Raw genomic sequence first — 21,188 nt, 5'->3', positions numbered from 1 at the left:
TGATCTTGGTTGCCCCTTCTGGCATCCCTTGTAGCTCTATTTTGAATTTTTGAATTGTCTTTGTGGCCTCTTTAACCAGATCAATTTGATAAAAAATTACCTGAATGGGTGGCCAAATATCATTAACAGAGTCAATGATATTGGCCCATAGTTTTTATTTTGCCTGTCCCAATGGATCTCCTAGAGTTCTTTCTCTCTCTAGTTTCTTTATTCTCTCTGTTAATCTTGTAATCTTTTTATGTTCCTCCTTATTCATAATTTGAGCAAGTTTATAGTGTGTCTCCAGACTGTTTACTTTCTCTTCCAGTCTCCTGTTTTCTACAGATTTGAGGGACATCTCCTCCATTTCCTTAGCCAACCTATTGGCTTCTCCTGTAGAGTCTGCTACGGTCGACCTCGTTGTTGTAGTAGATGCTGCTGTTGCAGGCAATGCAGTGGCCAATGGAGTTGTAGGAGCCAATTTCTCAACCAATGTAGATGCTATTGTTGTGGTGACAGTTGGGATGACCGTGGCTACATTTTCTTGGAGGCTGGCCTGCTTGGTCAACATGTCCATTTCTTTTTCCATTTATTTCATCTGGGTGTTCAACTGCAACACTAAGTCAAACATTTCCTCCTAGGCAGTTTGGTTCTATAGGACTTGTTTTGTTTGAGGGTGTTGTGACTGAGAAATTTTGAGTTATTTTCTCAAGGCTACAATGTCTTCATTCTTCTCTTTTATCAAATTCTTAGTAGCCTTTATGTCCTTTGGGTCATGGCCCAGCTCAATGATGAGGGCATCTAAGGATTTGATCCTTGTGTCTTTAGCACTGGAGGAGGCCTTTTCGAGTTTAAAGTGTGCAATAGTATTATTTAAGGACTCCTATAATTTGTACGCATCCATGGCCTTACTAGTCAAGGTGGAGTATATCATTTCTCCAACTTGTTTATGAAATTCTATTTGGCCCACGGGATGGATGTCCTTTGCCAATACTTCAAATGTGGCCTTCTTATAATCTGTTGCAGATTTGGGTTGTGGTACTGTTGGATGCATATATGACATTTGCATCTTTCCCTCCTCAATATCAAATGAAGACATTAGTCTTCTCTGGTTAGGAGCTGAATGTTTGAAATACAGAGCATATGTCTCAACTTTTAGTTTTTTATTTCTCATTTTAATCTCCTTATATCTATCCTTAATGGTTTTTTCCTTGTCAGGTGGCCTGATAAAGGAAGAAACCTCTGCTAACTTCTGTCTTTCTATCAACTGTCTGTTAGAGTTGGTGGGTTCATTTATTTCCGCTACCTCTTTCCCTTTCAGACTTGCTGTGTCTGGCCATGGTTCTGACTCTGTTCCTTCTGCCTCACTCTGTTCTTCCTGTTCAGATACAGGATTTAGTTTCCTCCTTTTCCTTCGATCTACTTGCTTGTCCACTGTTTCCATTTGGGATCTAGAAGTCTCTTCTCCGTTCTGGGTGTTATTTTCTTGATTCATAGGTGTTTTCAATGTATAGGGAGCATCCATCCTTTTCCCTAGATCTGGGACCTGCAGGAACTCACTCAGGTCAATCTTTTGCTCAATATCATACAGAGCATTTTCGAATATCAACAATTGTGCCATCTCTATCTAATAAAGTGTTTTCCAACCATTCAGTTTGGTTGGCATATCTTTCAATTTTAGGCACTGAATAGTGTGCATAAGTAGCTAGTTTGACCCTTGTTCTCATTTTGTTTATTACTCCATGGGGGTCATACTTCCACATAAAGCTTTTGGTAAATTTTAAATCTTCTAGCATACTTTCTGCCTCTCGCCCAGCTTGTTTGTTATTGCAAATAAAGGGGCCCAGTTCACTTTTAACTCTAAATTAGGTCTTCTTCCTTGTAGCCATGAAGTGGACGTCATTGGAGTTGATGATTTACTTGAAATATTCCAAGCCAAAAATTCTCATGGGAAGATACTTTGCTAATTTATATGGAGCTAGATGGCAGCCATAGATTCTGATCTCTGTGTGATTTTGGTACAATTACCAGTCTCCTACTTTATTGTTTTTAGCCATAAGAAGTACCTTTTTGATCTGAGGACTAATTCTAGGTTGCACAGTCCCTGTCAACGTATTCATCACTGGGTGGGCAAAGGAATCTATGAAGCCCTTATAATTAGTGACCCTGGAATATCTCTAGACAATAGGTGTCCAATAGAGCACAGACCACTCTTTTCATCAACTATCACATTTTATGATCTTCATTAGGAATTTATCATTTGAAAGTACAAAAAAAAATAATACAATACTACAAAAAACTTAAACACCCTTTTAGTGGGAAATCTGATGAGTTGTTCATGCATTTTTTCTCCAATGAACTGAGCATAATCAAGCTTGATGGCAAGAGGTTTACCAGGGGTAAAAAGGGCTAGGAATGCAAAAGTGACTTCATCTACATGTTCATATGTCTTGTATCCAAGGATGAAAGATACCATGGTGATAATATGCCTGGCAGTTTGTGAAAATATGGGGGCTATGTATGGAGGAGTAAAACTTGGTGTATGTTCTTTTGCAACTATGAAATCTTTGAACACTTGCTTAGCTTTGTCCTCATCAATAGAATTATATAGTTCTAGAAGTCCTCCAATGGACAAAGGAGCTAAATTTGGGCTGGGCTGGACCTGTAACATCTGATTGATGGATTCTAGAGTGATAATGAAGAGAAGATGTTGATTGGGGGCTACTACAGCTCTCTGGCTGGGGATGTAGTAGGTTTGACAATAGTGGATAATGTCTAAGAGGTTGTGAACTTCTGGGAATGAGTAGAGGGGGAGATTTGATTCCCAGAGGTGAATATCATTAGCATGGTTTAAAATTCTGTCTTTGCTCCAGAAGTGGAGCTTCATTCTTTCAAAGGCGAAGGATGTATCTATAATTTGAAAATCCATATCATCCAAGGGTAGGTGATCTTGGTCAAGGTGGGGGGTTGAAATAGGCCTAACATTTAGGGAAATGTAGGTAGACATTGTATTGAAAACAGAGGTAAAAATTCGAAATTGATTTTGCCAAGTTTGACCATTGGTTTGGGTTTTACAGGGTTTTTAAGGGTCTCGGTACAAATTTCTTAATTCACTGGTAGGAAAGATAAATTAAGTTCATTAAATCTTAAATTAATTGAAATTTTTATATTAAAAGTGGTAAATTTGGTGTATTCTTGTAGAATACCTGGAACCGGAGGTTGGTGTTATGAATTTAGTTGAGGGTCTTAGGTTGCAGGTGATAGGTGGTGTCTCTAGACGAGTGATGGAGGCAAGATGGCATCTGGTTGTTGTTTGGCATTTTGTAGACTTCATGTGCACAAGAAATCTCAGGCTTTGAATGTACAGATGATCGAAAAAAATGTGAAAACAATGTTTACAAGGATTTATTGGGTGAAAAATTAGAGAAAGCGTGAAATTGGTCAGGAATAGTGACTAATTTCGAGAGGGCGCTTTTGCCCCTTTTCACACTGCTTTTGGGGGGCATGGTGGTAAAATCCAGTGTGGGACACAAAATGATGTGATGGCGCCACGTCGCGAAATCAGGCCCGGGCTAAACCACCCATTTCGCGTGCTATCGGGTTGTTAAAGCTTCGGGATGGAAAGCGCATGAAATGGAGCGATATCCATTAGATGCGATGGGTGTTAATCGGATGGTAGTCACACTGGAAAGATGCACGGGGTGATTGGGGGAATGGTTAAGGCGGGGTCACACACTTTAAGCCTGTTTAATTAAACTAATTGAGGATTAATTTAGATGTTTCATCGGGTGGGCTTTTGCAAAGAGAAGGGTTTTTCAACTTAGGATAAGTTTATTTATGGGTTTCTTGATTAGGAAAAGGGGAAAATGACTTTTGACAACAAGGCGAGGGAAGGGTTTTTACCCTAGGAAAAGGGTTTTATGGCCCATGATGATGATTTTAACAATGGGGAAGGGATCTTAAAGGGAATTTTTAGGGGAAACTATGAAATAATGAAGTAAGGGTAAAAATGGAGGGGAAAACGGGTATTTTTAGGGATGATGGGAAATTAATAAACATGAAAGGGGAAAACTTGTGGAAGGAGGGGGATTTAGTTAAGATCATGTTTGCTTAGCTTTGTACTTTGATGAATGTACCTACACATTATGAATTAAGCATGTAAAATGTGCTTAGTATTTTTGACCACATGGTCCCTTCTGCAAGTTTCTTCTACTTACCCTTTCTTACCCTAATAGTTTTTCTTCTTTTGCATGGGTGCACTTGAGCTAGCAAACCCTTTATTACCTCGTTTTTTATTTGAATAAAAACTATCCAACTCTAACCTTATTCCTTCCAATGGCTCAGATTAAACAGTTGAGCTCATTTTTATTTCTCTACCTGTCTACTAATATGCCAAGATTAAACAGTTTGGTCAGACTTTATTCTCTATCTATAACATGAAATTTAAACATGAAATAGTAAAGATTACACTATTTGACTATCATGGATTATGGCATTTTAACAAGCTACACACAATCATTATTTTGCATGAAAAAGTGAATAGTAGTGGCATTTGGACTTGCACACTTCCATGGTCTGTTTTATTTTGGGGTTCATATATATATTTCTCTATTTTTCCTTTTTATTTACCTTTTGTTTCTTTTTTGTCCTTTGGTCATTCTTTTTGGACATACCTTCTTTTTATTTTTTAAATATGGAAAGCTATTTGTTGAAAGCAAAGTATGTACATATTACAAGAGTTAACCTTAGCCAATTGAAAATAATGAATCCTATTGGTATAGGAACCTAATAGTGGCTCCACTTGGGGACGACATCTTTTGGAAGATGCCTAGAATTATGAAGATCAGTAGCCTTTGAATTATGACTATGGTTACCTTGTGAACTGTGCTTTTGTGATTTCTGCCTTATTGATAGTTATGATAGTTACACCTTCAAAGCTCAAGGCCTTCTCTCCGAGCTTCAACTTCAAAGATCACCATCCAATCCAAACTAGACTTTGTGAATAAGGTATGTACAAATCAAAAACAAAAATTAGTAACATGCTGGTTAACCTTGTGGAAAATAATGTTTTAGCATTCGACCATTCACTGGCCCACCTTTTGCATTTGTACCATTAAGTTCTCTTAGGAAGAATGCGTTATTACCTCTGTAAGCATAAATGACATAAGGGCCTTTCCATAAGAAATCAAATTTCCCATGTTTACCTTTATCTCCTCTCCTTGAGACCCACCTGATTACTTTGTCACCAATGTAGAAATCTTTAGCCTTGGTTCTTTTGTTAGAGATCTTTTTAAATATTTCCTGCACAATTTGAGATTTGACATAGACCTCCTCTGGGGTTTTTTGTAGATGAATAATTTGATTGATTCTTCTTTGAATACTATTTGCTTCAACATGCAACTCTTGAAGTATTTTCATTATTGGTACTCCCAAGGAGGATAGAAAAACAACTTCCATCCCATATACAAGTTGATAGGGAGAAGTACCAATTGGTTTTTTTGTATTTAATATATCTGCCCATAAGGAATTGACTAACTTTTTATTCCATGTTTTCTTGTTGTATTCTAGTAATTTCTTGATAATGTTTACTAGGCTTTTGTTCAAGGATTTTGCTAGTCCATTACCTTGAGGGTAACAGGTTGTCGAATGGCCAAGGGTGATATGGTGTTTATTGCATAAATCTATCATTCTTTTGGATTTAAAGGCTACTGCATTGTCAGTAATGAGCTTAGTTGGGCATCCAAATCTTGATAGAATATTAGCTTCAAGGAAGGTTATTATTATAGTATGTGTGGCTTGCCTTGAAGGTATGGTTTCTATCCATTTTTTAAAGTAGTCTGTGGCAGTGAGGATCCATTTGTGTTGGGCAGAGGAGGGTGGGTGAATTTCACCAATGGAGTCTAAACCCCATTGTTGAAAAGGTACTTTTGCAAAGATAGGTTTGAGGGGTAAAGGTAAGAACTTTTTCTTTCCCTCAAAGTTTTGGAATTTGTGACAGGAGTTCACATACTTTTTGACATCAACAAACAAGGTAGGCTAGTAAAACCCAGCTCTAAGGATTTTATCTGTCATAGTCTTCTAGTAAAGGTGTCCTCCACAGTTACCTTCATGAAACTCTTCCATAACTTTATTAGATTCATATTTTAATAAACAATTAAGAAGAATACCTTCATGATATTTCCAAAAGAGAGCATTATCTAATATGCAAAATTTCAAGGATTTCATCTTCAAAAACCTACTTTTGATTCTAGATAATTCAGGAGGAGCTCGTAAATTCAGTCAAACATAAATAATATCAGCATACCAAGGTGAATCAAGAAAGGCTTGGTTGATTAGTGGAGTTTCCATCTCCTCTTCATTATCTATAGTTGCAAAAAAGTTCATATCTAAGGCCTCACAATTCGATTCAGTGATGAGTTTGGCTAAACCTTGGCCCTTTATTAACTTAGTAGGTTTGATTTCTATATCATACTCTAAAATAGTGGCAATCCACTTTCCCCTTTTCCCATCAAGACCATCCTGAGTTAGGATGTCCTTAACAACTGAATTAGGAACGTAGGCCACTATATGAGAATATAATATGTATACCCTAAAGTCCTTAATGGCTTTCACTAAAGCCAAAGCTTGTTTTTCCATTATATTATATTTCAAAGTGGCATCTCTAAGGGCTTTGCTAAAGAAAGCAATGGGCTGTTCATAGCCCTGGTCATTTTGCTGCAACAAAACTGTAGCAATTGTATGCTCAGAAGCAAAAGAAAACAAGATGAAATCTCTGTCAAATTTAGGACTGGTTAACACAGGTATTTTGGTCAAGGCTAGTTTTATGTCTTCAAAACATTTTAAAGCCTGAACAGCCCATTTTATGGTGGAATCCTTTTTCAGCATGTTATTTAATGATCTAATTAATTCTGATAAATTAGATATGAATCTTCTAAGGAAAATAATTTTACCTAAGAAATCTTGTAACTCTTTAATGTTCCTAGGGTGTTTTATTCGTAGGATGGCTTCTATTCTAGCAGGGTCTATTCTTATACCATCTTTTGAAATTATGTGACTTAACAACTTTCCTTCTTCTAACCCGAACAGTGCTTTTTTGGGGTTTAAGGAAATACCAAATTTCCTGTATTTAATAAAAACTTGCCTTAAATGATCTAGATGCTCATTATCAAATTTTGAAAATACAATAATATCATCTAGATAAATTACAAGGAATTCATGGATTTCTCTTGCAAAAGCTATATCCATAGCCCTCTGGAAAGTGTCTCCTGTATTGCTTAGTCCAAAAGGAATTTTTACATATATAAATGTGCCCCAAGGAGTAGTAAACGTAGTTTTGGGTTGGTCATCAGGATGTACCAAGATTTGATTGTAACCAGAAAACCCATCCAACAATGAGATTCTGGTTGCTCCAACTACTCTTTATAAAATGTGGTCCATTTTGGGAAGAGGGTAGTTGTCTTTCAGTGACACTTTGTTGAGGTTTTTGAAATCGACATAGAGTCTGATCTCACTAGTTTTCTTCCTAGTTGGCACTAAGTTTGAGACCCAATCATAAAATCTGATTGGTGCTATTATTTTGGCATCATACATCCTCTGTATTTCTTTTTCAATTGCAGGTAATAAGACATGATTAATCCTCCTAAGTTTTTGTTTGAAAGGCTTTTGATTTTCCTTAATAGGAATTGTGTGTTGGATGATGTTGGTGTCATAGGATTTAAGGTCCTCGTAAATCCAATAAAATACATCCTAAAACTATTTCAATAGTTCATGGTATTTCACTTTTTGAGCTAGGGGTAATGATTTTGAAAGTCTAATGAGTTTAGGATTTTCATCCGTGCCTATATTACATTCTTCGATATCAAACCTTAAAGATTCCATCTTAGGCTTCCTAGGAACATCATTTGAATCAAATAAGTCTTCCAGAGGGGTTACTCCCTTAGGTAAGAAATTATTTTTGAGATTAATTACTTCAGCTTTGTCATTGATTATTTCATCAATCTCAATTTGCTTTAAGTTATTTACATCTGATTTCGTGAAATTAGTAGGGCTAAACCTATTCATTTCATCACCTTCTATCTCATTTATTTCTATTTCATTCCTAATGTCAAGATCAATTGATGTATGAGTGCCTATATTGTTATTGGTAAATTCCCCCTCTAAAATCAAAAAGATATTTATTTGTTTATCATCAGAAAATATTTGCCAATTCTTGAAATTATCTGGAATTTCAGGTCTATGCCTAACTTCAACATGTACTGATGGTTGGGCTGGAAAGGTAATTTACAGGTAGTGGAAAACATAGCTAAACTATGCTTGCATATTATGCTTTCTAGGAATTACTGCAAGCTTTGCTTCAAGGAAAGTGTCAAGGAATTCTACAATAGTTTCCCTATAACAACCTAATCTAGGGTCTTTCGTCATATATACACCATTAATATTCTTTACAATTAGTTCAGAGTCTCCTATGACATAAACTCTTTTAGCTCCTAGATTTTTAACTAACCTAAGACCTAAAATTAAGGCTTCATACTCAACCATATTGTTAGTACATTTGAAATTTAATCTATATGCATGACCTTCTGAGTAATCATTTTCTAAATTATATATCCAAACTCCTGCTCCTGCTCCTAATCTATTGACTGACCCATAAAAATCTAAGTGCCACAACATTTCATGATCTATATTTACACTATCTGGTGCAATAGACTTTTCATCAACTACAACAATCTGGCTATTTTGTTCATTTAATAATTTTGTAGTTTGGTCTGTTTCAATTTTTGTAGAAACTACAATTTCATTTGGTTCTTGAGTAGCACTGACTGCAATTTTCTCTTGTGTTTGATCAACATTATATAGGATAAAGGAATCCATATCAGAGTATACGGAGTAGATAGGAAAGTTTTGGGTTTGATCCTGGCTACTTACCATATAATTCATTAAGGTTTATCTATATAATTTCTTGGGTTGACCAAAAATCGAGATTGTTACATATGACATATCTAGTTGTAAAGATCGTTGAAGTTTGGTTCCCCATGATCTGGATAACAGCATGTCGTAATTTGGCGGGATATCAGCAACTACAATGTCCATAAGGATGCTTTTGGCAGGATACTAGACTAAATTGACAAATGGATCTTTAATCAATTCTAGACATTTGACCTGACTGGAGTCAAATGAGAATAAATCTTTGTAAGGTCTTGTCTAGGTTTAATTTCTCCATCACTGTTTTGGGCATTAAGTTGTGAGATGCCCCAAAATCTAATATTGCATTATGCGTAATCTTGTCATGGATATTAAGGCTAATATAAAAAGGTGGAAATCCTCCTTCTTGTGGTTGGCCATTAACATTTGGACCAAATATGAGTTTTGGTTGGTCATCAAACAGGTTAACTAAATCCTCATTTTCAGCAATGTCTAAAGTTTGGGTTATTTGTGATTTTTAATTTTCATTTTTTATCAGTTCTGTTAAAGGAACTGATATTTTTAGTTTGTATATCTCTATTCTTAAGTTGAATGGAAGGGAGATTTTTTTCTGTTTGTAGGTTTTGAATTCTTGGGGCAGAGGTTTGAGTATATTTGTCTTCTTTTTCTTCATTGGGTATCTCTTTTTGTGAGACTTCAGTTCTAGTGTTTTGAGCTTTGTCTATTGGTTTCTTAGGTGGAACAACTTGATTTGAAGTGGATGTAGAAGGTTGATAAAGGGTTATGTCTACAATTCTAGGGCTAGAAGGTTTTGGGTTTTCCCTAGGGAGAATTTGGAGTATTTTTGAAGTAGGGGCTTCTTTTATTTTCTTAGTTTGATTTTGCATTGTTTTCTTAGTTTTATCAGGGACATCAGCATTATTTTTTCTCCTAAGATTATACTATTTATGAACCTCAAAGATGGTAGAGTCATATCCCTATTTGTAGTCAAATGACTCAGCAGACTGCAACTGTAATTGGTGTAGCATATATAGTTCCTGTTCATCTTGGGTTAGAAAAACAGGTCCTTCATTGTTTATTACCATTAAGTTTATTCACGTGCCTTTGTCTAGATCCTCTTGATGGGAACTCTCAGTATAGTTTTCTTGAAATGGTGGCCTGATGTTCTGATTCGGCCCAGTTTCCCTAGGTTCTCCAGTGTTTTGGCTTTTCCTAAAATTTGGGTTTCTAAATTGAGGACCTTGTTGGTTATCCCATTATGGTTTCCTTTCTATGTTATCTAACCTATCCATTAATCTTTTCATACTTTTGGCTAAACTATCTAATTTAATGTCTGATGATGAAGTTTCCTCTTTTATAGTTACTCTTCTTTCATTTCTAACTCTAGCTCTTTTAGCTAATAGATTAGCCTCTACACTAACTGCTACACTTTGCATTTCTTCTAATGTTGGGTGATTTCTTTCCCTAAGTTGGAATGCCATGTCAGTGTGAAAATCGTCAGGGAGTTTTATTAATGCTAAATATGATGGGGGTCTAATGTTAGCTGGAATAGCATTATATATGTTATTAAATCTAGTGCCGTAATCTTGAACAGTTTCATTAGGTCCCCTTTTAATACTATCATATTCTTAAAGTATTTGCAGGGGATTCTTTTTCTTCTCCCATATGTTCAAAAATTGTTGGTAAAACATATCTAAACTATCAATACTACTAGCAGGTAATGCTCTAAACCATTTCCTAACATCACCAACTAAAGTCTGGGCAAACAACCTCATTTGAACATCATCTATGTCAATTTCGTGCAACTCAAAGTAATCTGTCATCTTATTGACATGTTGTTGTGTAGTGTAATGTCCTGTGCCATCAAATTGAACAATTTTACTTTGGTAATCTACTGGCATAGGAGATAGGGCTACATTAAAGTTCAAGGGAGCATATCTGGCTACCATAGCTGTACACTGGGATTGACTGAGATGTGGGGTTGCAGTACTTGTAGATGACGCAGCAGTGGATGAGGAACTTGCAAATATAATAGGGATGCTATATGATACAATAGGTGTGTTTGTGGATGGAATGGGAATATTGGCAGATGTACTAGTTATGGTGGAATAGGTACTGGGGCTAGTAGATGATGAATGAGTAATGATAGGTTGGTGAGGGAGTGTAGGTATAAATGGGTGTGAAGAATGAATTTCAGAGGATATTATGGATGAAGTTGAAGTGAATAATGTCGAATCTAAGTAATGGAAGATTGTTCAGAAAGCTTAGGGATAGTAGTGGTAATGATAAGATGATTGAGGAGATCTTAGAATGTATTCATCAATTGATTTACTAGCTTGTTGAACTTCAATATATGCAATAAACTCAGGATAAAAAATAGTTTCATAAATTGCACTTCCAGATTTTGTTCTAAATAATGATAAATCAAATGGTAAATCGAATGGAAGTTCTTCTAAAACTAACCAATCATCAGGGCATGGATTAGATTTAACTAATGGTTTATTGCTGACCTGACATTCTTCCTTTTTAGATTTTCTTGAAATTAGGTTTGGATTATCAAATGCTAGGGCAGGGTTCAGATCTGGATTAGCCCTAGTATAATGAGTCTTTGTAGAAGCCGGAATTTCAATTTTTTAAATGTTTTTTGTGGAATTTTTTAAGAACAACTTCTAACAAATGACTTTAGGAGGCTTAAAATGTGAATTAGAATTTTCTTAAAGTTTTTTTTCAGACTGAGGATCTGATTCCCCAGTATGGTTGCCACTATGTTATCACTCAGTAATTTTCCCTAGAAGTTGTTCAGAAGAAAGAAATTTCCGAGGCAACCACTAACCAACTTTGGAGCATAGGTTCTAGCCAACCTAGACTCAGAGAGGGCTCTCTCTGTATGATTTAGTTTTGTTTGTTTTGATTTTAGGCTAGTTATGATTCTTCTTGGGATTTTTATTTGTATTTGAGATTGGGTGGTGGGATTACTTAGACATATGGATAAAATGATGTCTTTTAGACCATTGGGCTATGGAGTCAAACAATAAGCAAAACTGGATTAACTCACTAAAGGGAATGTTCAAAGGGCAAGATAGTAGAGCGTTTTCCAAATTTTTGAGACAGAGGGGTGAAAGGGTTTCACTAGGGGTGAGAGAGCAATTAAGGGTTCTCAGACCGAATAATGAATGAGGAATGAAGGGGTAATCGGGATCAAAGGGAAATTAAGGATATTTTAACCTAGATATTCGCAAAATCAATCTAAACCAGGGAGCAATTAAGAATTCCTTAACTTAGATATCAACAGAAAACATTTAAATGTATAATTGTTAAGACAGAGTGTAATTAAACAAATTCTGAAATATTATTCCAGTTATAACATTTAGATTCAGAAACACATTAAATATTATGAATAACTTGAGAAAAATAACAATAACACATGAGAATACTTCTCTAAAGTTTGCTCAACACATGAATACTTAGAAATATCTGGTCTTTATTTATCAATCCAATTTGCTAGCTCAGCAAATGATACAATAACCCTCTGGGTTTTCTAATCAAAATGTCTATAGAAATGTCTAGTAAAAATCCACCCTACATACTTCGAATTATGAGGTATTTATACATAATTATTTACAAAATATCCCAAACTAACTTGGTATTTATTTTAGGGAAAAAATATCTAATTCTAAAAAGGTAATACCACCTTTCTAATTGATTTCTTTCTGGCACTATTATGTCTAAGCTGATTGGTCCTTTAGCTGTCATCTTATACTCTTTGAATTATCTTCTTTTACTGACACTCTTTGACTCTGATACTCTTTGACTGGGACAACTTCCCATTTACTTTTGCCCTTCTATTTTTACCAAAGCGTGTTAATTGTTGGACTTACTTTGAATTAAAGTAAGTTAGTTAATTGTTCCCATCTCTCTTCAGTTGGTAACTAAATGTTTTTCAACTTTCTGAAGACCTCGTCAGCCTCTTGGTAAAACAAGTTCTCCAAATCTTGGTAAAGGACTTTACCAGAGGGCATCTCCTATTTTGTTGTGTTGTGGATGGCTACATTGTTGACTTGAGTTTTAGCCACTTCCCTAATATTTCTATTGTAGTTCTCTTGTGTCATCAATTTGTCATTAATTACCAAAGGACTTGGTAAACCTTTCTGCATCAAAGTGTCAAATTTCAATTTAAATCTATCAAGAGAAGTCTGCATAGTCTGACACTTGTCTTCCAAGTTGTGCATCAAAATCCTTTTAGTAAGGACTCTTCTTACTTCTAGGATTGTCCCTGTCCTGTCACTAATATCCAATTCTTCCAGTTCATATTTGTTTTTGGAATTCAAAAAGTCAATGATCCTGGTTGCCTCTTCTGGCATCCCTTCCAGCTCTGTTTTTACTTTTTGAATTGTCTCTATGGCATCTTTAACCAGATCAATCTGCTCAAAAATTACTTGAATGGATGGCCAAATATCATTGACAAAGTCAATGATATTGGCCCACAGTTTTTCTTTTACCTATCCCAATGGCTCTCCTAGAGTTATTTCTTTCTCTAGTTTCTTTATTCTCTCCGTTAATCTTGTAACCTTTTGTTGTTCCTCCTTATTCATAATTTGAGAAAGTTTATAGTCTATCTCTAGACTATTTACTTTCTCTTCCAGTTTCCTGATTTCTACAGCTTTGAGGGACATCTCCTCCATTGCCTTAGCCAACCTATTGGCTTCTACTCCTATAGATTCTGCTACGGTTGACCCTATTGCTGTAGTAGATGTTGTTGTTGCAAGAAATACAGTGGCCAATGGAGCTGCAAGAACCAATTTCTCACCCAATGTAGATGGTACTGCTGTGGCGAAAATTGGGATGACCATGGCTACATTTTCCTGGAGGTTGGCTTGCTTGGTCAACTTGTCCATTTATTTTTCCATTTCTTTCAGCTAGGTGTTCAACTACAACACTAAGTCAAGCATTTCCTCTTGGGCAGTTTTGTTCTCTAGGACTTGTTTTGGTTGAGGGTGTTGTGACTGAGGCAGTTTGAGCTATTTTTTCAGGGTTACAATGTCTTTATTCTTCTTCTTTATCAACTGCTCAGTAGCCTTTATGTCCTTTGGGTCATGGCCCAGCTCAATGATCAATTATTCTAAGGATTTGATCCTTGTGTCTTTAGCACTGGAGGAGGCCTTTTCGAGTTTAAACTGTGCAATGGTATTATTTAAGGACTCTTGTAATATGTAGGCATCCATGGCCTTACCAGTCAGCGTGGAGTATACCATTTCTCCAGCTTGTTTATGAAATTCTACTTGGTCCATGCGATGGATGTCCTTTGCCAATACCTCAAATGTGGCCTTCTTATAATCTGTTGCAGATTTGGGTTATGCCACTGTTGGATGCATATATGACATCTGCATATTTCCCTCCTCAATATCAAATGTAGACATTAGTCGGCTCTGGTTAGGAGCTGAATGTTTGAAATACTGAGCATATGTCTCAGATTTCAATTTTCATTTCTCATTTTAATCTCCTTATATCTATCCTTAATGGTTTTTTCTTGTCAGCTGGTCTGACAAAGGAAGAAACCTCTGCTGACTTCTGTCTTTCTATCAACTATGTGTTAGAGGTGGTGGGTTCATTTGTTTCCTCTACCTCTTTCCCTTTCTGACCTGTTGTGTCTAGCCATGGTTTTGAGTTTGTTCCTTCTGCCTCACTCTGTTCTTCCTGTTCAGATACAGGATTTAGTTTTCTCCTTTTCCTTTGGTCTACTTGCTCATCCACTATTTCCATTTGGGAACTAGAAGTCTCTTCTCTATTTTTGGGGTTTTTTCCTTGATTCAAAGGTGTTTTTAATGCAGAGGGAGCATCCATCCTTTTCCCTAGATATGGGACTTGCAGGAACTCACTCAGGTCAATCTTTTGCTCAATATCATACAGAGCATTTTCAATATCAACAATTGTGCTATCTCTATCCAATAAAGTGTTTTCCAACCATTTAGTTTGGTTGGCATATCTTTCAATTTTAGGCACTGAATAGTGTGCATAAGGAGCTATTTTGACCCTAGTTCTCATTTTTTTATTACTCCATGGGGGTCATACTGCCACATAAATCTTTTGGTAAATTTTAAATCTTCTAGCATACTTTCTGCCTCTGGCCCAGCTTGTCTATTATTGAAAATAAAGGGGCCCAGTTCACTTTTGACTCTGAATTGGGTCTTCTTCCCTGCAGCCACGAAGTGGATGTCATCGGAGTTGATGATTTGCCTGAAATATTCCGAGGAAAAAATTCTCAAGGCAAGAAACTTTGGTAATTTATATGGAGCCAGGTGGCAACCATAGATTCTGATCTCTGTGTGATTCTGGTACAAGTACCAGTCTCCTACTTTATTGTTTTTAGCCAATTAAAGTACCTTTTTAATCTGAGGACTAATCCTATGTTGCATAGTCCCTGACAACATATTCATCACTAGCTGGGCAAAGGAATCTATGAAGTCCTTATAATTACTGACAGTGGAATATCTCTCAAAAATAGGTGTCCAATAGAGCACAAACCTCTCTTTTCATCTACTATCACATGTTATGATCTCCATTGGGAATTTATCAGTTTGATAGTACAAAAACAAATAATACAATACTACAGAAAACTTAAACACCCTTTCAGTGGGCAATCTGATGAGTTGTTCATGCATTTGGTCTGCAATGAACTCAGCGTAATTAAACTTGATGGCAAGAGGTTTATGAGGGGTAAAAAAGGATAGGAATGCAAAAGTGACTTCATCTACATGTTCATCTCTCTTGTATCCAAGGATGGAAGATACCATGGTGATAATATGCTTGGCAGTTTCTGAAAATATGGGGGCTATGTATGGAGGAGTAAAACTTGGTGTATGTTCTTTTGCAACTATGAAATCTTTAAACACTTACTTAACTTTTTCCTCATTAATAGAATTATGCAGTTCTAGAAGTACTCCAATGGACAAAGGAGCTAAATTTGGGCTGGGTTGGACCTGTAACATCTGATTGATGGATTATAGAGTGATAGTGAAGAGCAGATGTTGATTGGGGGCTACTACAACTCTCTGGCTGGGGATGTAGCAGGTCTGACAATAGTGGATAATGTCTAGGAGGTTGTGGACTTCTGGGAATGAGTAGAGGGGGAGATTTGACTCCCAGAGGTGAATATCTTCAGCATGGTTTAAAAATATGTCTTTGCTCCAGAGGTGGAGCTTCATTCTTTCAAAGTCGAAGGATGCATGTTTAATTTTAAAATCCCTATCAGCCAAGGGTAGACGATCTTGGTCAAGGTGAGGAGTTGAAATAGGCTTAAAATTCAGGGAAATGTGGGTAGACATTGTAATAAAAAGAGACGTAAAAATTGGAAATTGATTTCGCCGGGTTCGACCAGTGGCCTGGGTTTTTAAGGGCTTTTAAGGGTCTGGGTGAAAATTTCTTAATTCATGGGTAGGAGAGATAAATTAAGTTCATTCAATCTAAAATTAATTGAAATTTTTATATTAAAAGGGGTAAATGTGGTGTATTTTTGCAGAATACCTGGAACCAGAGGTTGGTGTTATGAATTTAGTTGAGGGTCTTAGGTTGCAAGCGACAGGTGGTGGCTCTGGATGAGTGTTGGAGGAAATTTGGTGTCTCGTAGTTGTTTGGTGATTTATAGATTTCAAGTGCACAAGAAAGATCAGGCTTTGAGTGTACAGATGATCGAAAAAAATGTGAAAACGGTGTTTGCAGGGCTTTATTAGGCGAAAAATTAGAGAAAGCACAAAATTGGTCAGGAATAGTTACTGGTTTTGAGAGGGTGGCTTTGCCCCTTTTTGCACCACTTTTGGGGGCATGGTGGTAAAATCTGGGGGGAACGCAAAATGATGTGATGGCACCGCATCGCGAAATCGGGCCCAGGAAAAACTGCCCATTTCGCATGCTATCAAGTCGTTAAAGCTCGAGGATGGAAAGCACATGAAATGGAGCAATATCCATTGGATGCAATGGGTGTTAATTGGACGGTGGTTGCGCTAGAAAGATGCGTAGGGAGATTGGGGGAATGGTCAAGGTAGGGTCCACACACTTTAAGCCTATTTAATTAAACTAATTGGGGATAAGTTTAGATGTTTCATCGGGCGGGTTTTTCAACTTAGTATAAGTTGATTTATGGGTTTTCTTATTAGGAAAAGGCGAAAATGACCTTTGACAACAAGCAGGGGGGGGAGGGTTTTTACCCTAGGAAAAGGGATTGATGGGTCATGATGATGATTTTAACAAGGGGGGAGGGATCTTAAAGGGAATTTCTAGGGGAAAATATGAAATAATGAAGTAAGGGTAAAAATGGATAGGAAAATGGGTTTTTTAGGGATGATGGGAAATTAATAAACATGAAAGGGGAAAACTTGTGGAAGGAGGGGGGGTTAGTTAAGATCACCTTTTCTTAGATTTGTACTTTGATTAATGTACCTGCACATTATGATTTAAGCATGTAAAATGTGCTTAATATTTTTGACCACATGGTCCCTTTTGCAAGTTTCTTCCACTTACTCTTTCTTACCCTAGCATTTTTTCTTCTTTTTCATGGGTGAACTTGAGCTAGAAAACCCTTTATTACCTTGTTTTTAATTTGAATAAAAGCTATCTAACTCTAACCTTATTCCTTCCAATGGCTCAGATTAAACAGTTGAGCTCTTTTTTATTTCTCTACATATCTTCTAATTTGCCAAGATTAAACAGTTTGGTCAGACTTTATTCTCTATCTATAACATGAAATTTAAACATGAAATAGTCAAGATTACACTATTTGACTATCATGGATTATGGCATTTTAACAAGCTGCACACTATCATTATTTTTCATGAAAAAGTAAATAGTAGTGGCATTTGGACTTGCACACTTTCATGGTCTCTTTTATTTTGGGGTCCATATATATATTTTTCAATTTTTCTTTATTTTTGACCTTTCATTTCTTTTGTGTCCATTGAACATTCTTTTAGGACATACCCTCTTTTTATTTTTTAAATATGTAAAACTACTTCTTGAAAGCAAAGTATGTACATATTACAAGAGTTAACCTTAGCCAATTCAAAATTATGAATCCTATTGGTATAGGAACCTAACAGACCCGTTGATAGTTCAGGAATAACTAGGCAAGGATCGTTGATCGTGGTCACCTTCATTGGATGGTATTTCATAGATCTAATTGAGAAATAGTCTCCATTTGAGAGTAGCCATATGTATAACTCTATGCAAATAATTGTTTGACATAATCCAATTTGAGCAGTGTTACAACAGTGGGTGGTTTTTTTCCCTAGAGAGGGTTTTCCACCAAACATCTTTGTTTCCATTGTGTGATTTCTTTTCATGGTTGCATATTTATTTCGTTCTTTGATTTATGGTTTTGTGTTTCAGTTTTTTAGATCGTGTGAAAGATTAATTAATTGAAGAAAAATTTTAAAAGTTCTAGATTACTTATTCACCTCCCCCCCACCAAAGTAGTGATCTAGTTTCCAACACAAATAAGTGAATTAATTAATCGTTTATATATTGGTATGGTTTCTATCATTTTGTGTCAAGCTAAAAACTAACATTCCAAAACTATTTTAATTCCATTCTACACAATAAAAGCTTTGATTGTAAACTCTTCACTTTGAAAGGAAAAGGTAAAGATTACATTATCAGTAATAGCTTAACAAAATTTTCTGGATCTAGAAAACTTTCAAGATCATTACATTTCCAGGAACCATTTTTCTCTAAACATCCCCATAAATATAAGACTAAATAACACATCCATCTCCATCTTGAACCTTCATATAGGCACGTCATGATAGAAATGAGTGTGAAACTATTATGTGGAGAAATAACTTTGGAAATAGATTTAATCTTCCATCGAAGAAATGGAAGTAGGTCCATTCACACAAATATCACTTGGCATCCGACCTAATGTCTAACTCATATACTATACTTCCTCCACATATCCTTCGTTCATGACTAATATTTCTGATTCGTCTCATGTAGATACAAACTACCAATCACCGACACCAACTAGACTAGGACCTACACCAACAACATCTCTAACCGAAGCCGCTCTTTTAAAAGCACTACGTATATTTCAAATCACTTAATAAATATCAAAAGGATTATTTTATAATATTGATAAATACAATTTTATCGAGATGTTTGCAACGAGTAATCATTACACAAGAGATCAGCATACATTCTTTTAAGCGCTTTAGCGATAACGTAATTTGTGTTTTGATTTGTTGAATAGATATTAATATCACTACTAAGGGTTAATTAATTCTTCAATGCTAAGTGTGATTTCCAAGTTTTTTCATCTTTATAAGCATTATAGTCTTGACATGGTTTTTTATTATAACGCACTTGTCCTTTCTCACATGCACTAGTACTAAATTCTTCAACTAGTTTGTAGGTTACCTGTTATCAATATGGGAATTATGTAATAAAATGTGTTATAAACACTATTTTTAAACTGCATAAATAACGAATACAATATGTGATATTAAATTTTATAAAAGAGAATTGATATTGTATATTGCCTTTGAAGTGCAAAGAAGTTGATTATGCAACATTGTATGTTGTCTTTGAACTTTTATGTGCTCACTCTCCGCACTCAAACAAAGCTTTGCACTCTCACACATGTTCTGAGAAAAAAGTTACTGTGTGTTGTATTCAATGCATAAGAAATTGATTATATGATAGCACATGAAAATCACTATTCTTTACACTTTCCTGGAATATTTCATTATGCCAACAACTTTTATTATGAAGAGAGATTTGAGCAAATGAATTTCTCTATGCAGAGAGATATTTCATTGTGTGGAGGGCTTTCATTATGCAAAGTTTTGTCCACACTCTACACAAGCTTTAATCAATTAACTAGAATTTTTGAGAATATGATTTAGTACTAAAATATTACCAATAATATATAATAAAAAAGATATATAAGAATTGTACGGAGAGAGAATAAAGATCTTGATTACACAGCAAATGAATTCACATTTAACGTTGTAGAATTAATTAATGCTTAGCATTTATTTTAATATCTATTTAGCTAAACAATACACAATCATGTTCTCACTGAAATCCTCAATAGAATTTACTCTTATATCAATAAACTTGGATTTATCAATATTATAAAACAATATTTCCAACATTTATTCAATGAAATGAATTATATACATAGGTTTCTGTAACTAATATGCCTCACAACAAATTGAAACAATATGTGGATCCCCATTGATGCAAGTGGATAGATGGAGCACAAGATTCGATAAAGATTCAACCAAAATATTGCCAATGTGATGGGATGGTCACATGAGGATATTGGGAGAAATTTTAAATGCTTCGCAAGAAATTGGAAATATATACATTACAAACTGAGTTTTGTTTTTAGCATAAATTGGAGGAATTATTTCCTAATGTAAATATAGTTTAGTTTCCCATATTTTTTGGAAAATGGGAAACGATTCATCTCCTCTGTCTCTTTGTTGTCACATGTTAGCTCTTTTAAAAGAGGGATTGTTTGGAAAGTAGATCCAGAAGGGCGAGCAAAGGAGGAAGAAAAGCTCTAGAGTGAGGAGAAGAGACAAACATCGAAAGAGGCCTTGGATGCATATGCCCACACCACATATCTGGTCAGGTTTAATGTATATTTTAATTTGATAAATGAGCCATGTTTTTATATGCCTTTTTGTTTGTTACTTCTCTCTTTGTATATTTGTAATCAAGGTTTGATTTATTGAAGTTTGCACTTGTTGAGTTGATTTACATTAAAAATATGAATATAGAGGCCTCAATCATCATGTGGTTGTTCATGACTCTTTTGTTCTTTGTTTCCAAACCCGCAGAGTAATTTTCTGTGTTTTGGAGTAGTGACTGTGTAATATCTACAACGAATACAGAATTGTCACGGAAAACAAAGTACCATGTTTAAATGTTATCCAAACCATCTTAGATTTGTTCCTGATTGATAATTTCTAGTTATCCTAGCAAATACAGACAAATAAATGCATATGAAATCATTCCTTGTGATAAGGACCCATTCAAGGCCATGGAAAATTGATTGGGAAAGGATTCAAGTCATTTCACCTTCTTGAAATTTGAAAAATATAGTTTTAAGGAGTTCTATGAAATTATATTGTAGCGCCTACATGTTTTTTTTAGCACTCCAAAATTATTTTGTAGCGCATATAGGCATAAATTTTAGGACTCTGTTTTTTGTTTTTAAAGGATCCTTTTGGCTTTCCCGTTGCATCACTTGTTAAAACAGAACGTATGAAATTGGATGAGGTGAGGGA

Source organism: Pinus tabuliformis, chromosome 8 (genome assembly GCF_031772625.1).
Source record: "Pinus tabuliformis cultivar Carrire ecotype Pingquan chromosome 8, CPIR1, whole genome shotgun sequence".
In the NCBI taxonomy this organism is placed as follows: Eukaryota; Viridiplantae; Streptophyta; class Pinopsida; order Pinales; family Pinaceae; genus Pinus; species Pinus tabuliformis.
This window is presented reverse-complemented; position numbering follows the sequence as displayed.